The following is a 5,479-nucleotide window of genomic DNA, read 5'->3' as shown; positions in this document are numbered from 1 at the left end:
ACATTACATTTTCTTTCTGCTATAGTTTGAAGAATTGGTTAATAGGACTAAAAGCAAATCATTTTACACTTTTTCTAGCTACAAAAACTGTTGCAGAACAAGTTATGTGTGTACTACTATGAAGCTGTAGTTTACAGCAATGGAGCATATATACCGGTTAAGCAAAGGGAAAACACTCACCATCTTAGTCTATTTGTGAGTAAGAGTCTCCTTTTTTATTGCAAAACAAACTTTCTCTCTTCAGTTAACTTTTCCATTATGAGAAATGGAGGCCTTGTCGATATTTTCATGTATGTTTACTAGAGGGACATAGCAGTTTTCTGAAAAGTTTGTAAATGTGTGACTATAATTACACTCACAGTTTACATGTATTATCATGCCATCCTTCTTGTTGTTATATTCTTCAGGTGGTATCGTTTGCCGGATACATTTGGTAGCTCATACTATAAGGATACTTTGTCCTAGTGGGTGTGGAAGTTAAATTGGTTTTGAGGCTTCTATATGCTTTATTTATTGTAACAACTCAAGATCTTTGAATATACTCAACCTGGACATAGTAAGGAAGTAAGCAATGCACACATCAATAATTTCCTTTGTTATAGATTTTTTACTTGCGAAATTATCGTTGTTGTTCATTGATGATTAAAATCTATTACTGGAAGTATTTGTAAACTTTAGACTTTGTGATAACTTCTTATACATGAATATGAGAAAGTCATGCACAATACATTGTTTTTGAACTTTTTGGGTGAATTTCTTTACAATTATGAGAGGAACTTTAAGTTGTATAATGAATTATGTATGTACCTATCATTTAATGTATTTGTCCCTTGCTCTTGCAGTTAGCCAAATTAATTACATGAAAAGTAAGCAAGTAATTCTATTTTAACGTAGAAGAATACCTCTCAAGCTATACAGATTTGGTGAGTCTTGCAAGACACTATATAATTGTTTATTGTTTTGCATGTTGTATAGTTTTGATTCTTTCAATGCTCTTTTTAAGTTTAAGTTATAGACATTTATTAGATGCATGTATGCTTCCTATTATGCCAAGCTTGTAAAGTACCTGTCCTGTAAAAATTTTTTTGCACACACACTTATCTATGAGTTCTGTCTTTAATGTTAGGATAAATGATAGTTAGAAAAATAATAAACTACTATTTCTGTTGTTTTATGTAGTTTTATTCACTCAATATCTAGAAATTTGCTAACTAAAGTGAATAGTTGCATCAAATTAAATAATGATAATAATATTCTATACTTGTACATTATTCGTCCATATTGTCCATTTTTTATGACTGCTCTGCTCTCATTTTTTGTTTTTTCAAATCTTTTTTGCTCTTTTATCTGGATATGTCTGATGATAGTGCATGATTCCATTAAACTGTGAAAAATCTTAATTTGAAAACAATGTTCTTACATTAAGCTGGAGATTTGTAAGAATGAATTGGGATATATTGAGATGTCATTTTTAGTCAATTTTAAGTCATTTTAAGTCATTTTAAGTACTGTTAGGACAATGAAGTTATATCAAAGTCATATTGTTACATGTACATATGTGTAGGCATGTCTTTGGGTAGTTATACCATAGTCATTATGTTACATACATGTAGGCATGTCTATCGCTCTTAGCATGCTGGTTAGCTGCTTCAGTTATTTTTATTTTTTGTTAAAAATCTAATGTACACTTATGTGAATTCCTGGTCCACTCTGTTGGTCTAATTTGTAGTGTACAGCCATTGAGAACTTGTTTACAATAATAATGAATTAACAACAATAAATATTGTTAAAAATTAAAATTATAAACACTTTATTATTACAACCTCATGGAAAAATACAGTAACTTAAAAACAAAAGATTGTAGAGCTAGTCAACTTTGTAGAAGTTGTACTTACAACCAAGTTTTTACAAACCAATTCAGGTACACACATTATGTAACACTAAGTTTGATACACGTAAATCTACATGTAGCTAGACACACTGAAAAAGGTGGACTGATGCTTGTAAAAATGCTAACAAGGCAAAACTCAAAGTTTACCATGATGCATGTCGCATTCTATTAATACATGTAAATAAACATAAATGAATAAGTAGAAATGCACTGTGCTACAGAAATATGACTATTGTACCTGTCATGAACTTACTACAAATGGAGAAAAAACGCAACTCGTGTAAAGTTGTACATGGTAACATGCATGTATGAAAATAAATAAACTATGAGTGTATATATCACAACTAAAACCTTATCAATGCAGCAAATACTATATAGAATTATGACTTGCGACTAATGAAACTGATTTTATACAATCATCAGTGCCATGAAACAATCACCACGAAGCTATTGTAGCTCAATTCAAAAACCATTTTGCATGTTGTATAGTTCTGATTCTTTCAATACTCTATTTAAGTTTAAGTTATAGCCATTAATGGATATGTGTATGTTTCCTATAATGCTAGCTTGTAAAGTACTCCTCCTATAAAATGTTTTTGCACACACACACTTATGAACAACAATAAATTTTGTCGTTCATTCTAGGATAATTGATAGTTAAATAATAATAAACCACTATTTCTGGTTTTTTGTAGTTTTATTATTTCCCCAATATCTAGAAATTTGCGTAATAGTTGTATTGACATAAGTAACAATAATAATACACAATACTTGTACAATATTTGTCCATACTGTCTACTTTGTATAACTGCTCCGCTCTTTTTGTTATCTATTTGCTTTTTTATCTGGATATGTGTGATGATGGTGCATGATTTCATTCAATTGTACAAAAAATCTCAATTTGAAAACAATGTTGTTACATTCAGTTGAGTACATATGGAAGAATGAAATCTGAAAGATTGATGATGGCCTTTCTAAGTCAATTAGTACAACCACTGTTGATATTTTGTCATAAAAATATAGATTGTTTTGTATTGGGCCACTTGTATCATCTTCTGATTTTTTAGGTGCCTCTGTGAATGATGGAGCAAGGGAATAACTTCATTGGAATGTATAATTGTAATAATAAAAACAATTTTTGAATTAATTAAGGTTAAAGTAACCATTGTACATCTCTCTCTGTAGGTTAGACTTGATCACAGTTATTGAAAAGTAATTCACGCGGAATTTGAGTTGATTATCATTACGACTTTATGATTGGATCATTTCCAGTGGAACAGAACGATGCTGTTTATTTTTTTTTGCATTATTGTATTTTTAATATTAAAAATTATTTTGCAATTAAACAATCTCTTGAACAGGCTACACAAGCATAAAAAAAAATTACCAGACTGGCAAGCAAAATGAAACAAGCACATTAAACTGTGAGGCTAATTGCAAACACTTCTGAAATATTATTATTAAAATTGTCTCTTTATAAAATAATTTTTGATAGCTTACTGAGAATGGTAGCAAAGGCAGAGATATTATGAAAAAAAAAATCACTTCGTCTTCCTTAGAAATAATACGCCATCTTTGATCTTGTGTCATTTCTGGATACCTCTGTATATTATAAAACTGGCGGGAAATATTAATTGCAAGGTGGGGTTAAGTTATGACGTCATATTAGTCAAACCATTAATAAAAATGGCCACCAGTATGTACTTCCTGACTATTGTTTATTTAGCTGTTTCATCAGGTGAATGCAGGCTCTACGAAGCTGTAAAGCTTGCAATCGTGGTGTAATGAAGGCAAACACTCAATCAAGTTACTATGCAGTAAATGCTTTTGTGATACACTGATGTTTGAAAGTGAACAAAACTCTATGAGAGATTGCAGCCCATTTTGCAAAACTTGAAGAACTTTTGCCAAGTGATGGAACATACGTCAATAGAAAATAGTATTATAAAAACAATCATATTACTAAAAATTAAAGTACTCTCATCATGTTCAAGAATTCTTTACTCAGTTTTCAACCATTTTAAAAAGTTAAGTAAAGTTTATTGCGTCTCACTATTGAGAAAAAATTTGAAAAAATTATATGTTGTAGAAAAAGTATAAAGGAAACAATTTGTGTTCCGAAAACTAAATTGTGCGTTCAGCCCGTTGTACCTTAATGAAGATTTGTTGGCCAATAATCCTAATACATTATTTAGTTTCATGACTGAACAATTTCAAACAAGTGATAAAGACTCCTACTACAGATAGGGGAAACTTGACTGATCATGTTTATGTTAATAGTTTGTTATGTAATGTTGTTTGCACTGTCATTGACTGCTATTACAGTGATCATGACAATGTTGTAACATTTCACTGTACAAATACTGATATTAATACATAGATATGTGAACTGTAAGCTGATTAGGAGGTTAGGTAGTTTATCCATTCCCTTGTGAAACTGTAGCAGCCAAAAATGTAGGGATGAGAAAATGATCTCCCTAACATGGCTGATAACCATCAACATTATGCACGCATGCATGCACAAACGCATTCACTCTAAATTATAATTAAGTAACTGTCTGCTTTTTGACATTATTATGTTTAGATTATATTATACAAAATATTCAGTGCAAATCACCTCCTATTCAACTTTATTTATGATCAATGATAACATTGATCATGCTATTCTTATGAAAGATTGACTTAATTCTTCTTCCTTATACTTTGTTCTAGCTATCCTAGCTTTATGATTGGTTGATCATTTAATGAAGTCCCAGTATTTGAGTTTTCTTTGCTCATAAAATAATGTAGATTTTGGTGTTTTGTCTTTTAGTTATTGTTCCTTTATTGGTAATAAATCCTACATATTAAGACACTATCATTGGTTTTGTGTTGGAAATATATTTTGTACTCAACTTCCGGAATTTAATGCTGTGAGTTTAAAAGCAGCTAGCCAATGTATTGCAGTATAGATTAAGGTAATAATAATTATATCTAGTCATTCATGCACTTAATGTTATCAATAAGTCGTCTTATTATCAATTTCTACAAATTCAAACCTCTATTGTATTTAAGTTAGAGGATTTGAGAAGACTTTCTTTCCTCACACGGCTCTCTGTATTTATTTGTGTTTCAGGAGTAAAATACACAAAAAGTAAATAGCTAAATTGATGTTAGTGTGGATTCCTCTTTTTTAAGTGATAAAAGGTAATTTTTTGAGTGCATACCTTTAACAGAAATGTAATGTTTAAGTTTTTCCATGTTATGGGACATGGTTTTTTCCTCGGGTCAGCTGTGGGACTGGGACCCAGCCTCCCTAAATTAAGGCTTATATGGGTATTTATGGCTCCAGAAAATGGTTTGAGCATTGAGAGTGTTTCAAAACTTAATTGATAAGTTACATTATGTATTAATAGCATGTTTTAATTCACCTAAGCTCTTTAGAATGAGTCAAAATTAGCACAAGTTACAAGCTGTGCATGCCGCTACTGGAGTCAAAAACCTCAACAGTTTAGCATAAAATGGACATAAAAATGCTGTACCGATGCACCTAATAACCCATCTGCATAGATACTGCTGACTGAGCGTACAAATTCAATTTAAGTCAAT

At 30.8% G+C, this 5,479-nt stretch overlaps 1 long non-coding RNA gene across 1 annotated transcript; it reads left to right on the top strand.

Annotated features, from left to right (window-relative positions):
• Positions 1-876: 876 nt before the first annotated feature.
• On the top strand, positions 877-3,264 carry LOC109583081 (uncharacterized). Its single transcript, XR_002185353.1, has 3 exons — positions 877-923; positions 2,959-3,010; positions 3,077-3,264. It is a non-coding gene; the product is annotated as an uncharacterized LOC109583081 (long non-coding RNA).
• The last annotated feature ends 2,215 nt before the right edge of the window (positions 3,265-5,479 follow it).

Source organism: Amphimedon queenslandica, unplaced genomic scaffold (assembly GCF_000090795.2).
Source record: "Amphimedon queenslandica unplaced genomic scaffold, v1.1 AMPQUscaffold_13331, whole genome shotgun sequence".
Lineage (NCBI taxonomy): Eukaryota > Metazoa > Porifera > Demospongiae > Haplosclerida > Niphatidae > Amphimedon > Amphimedon queenslandica.
This window is presented reverse-complemented; position numbering and strand designations above follow the sequence as displayed.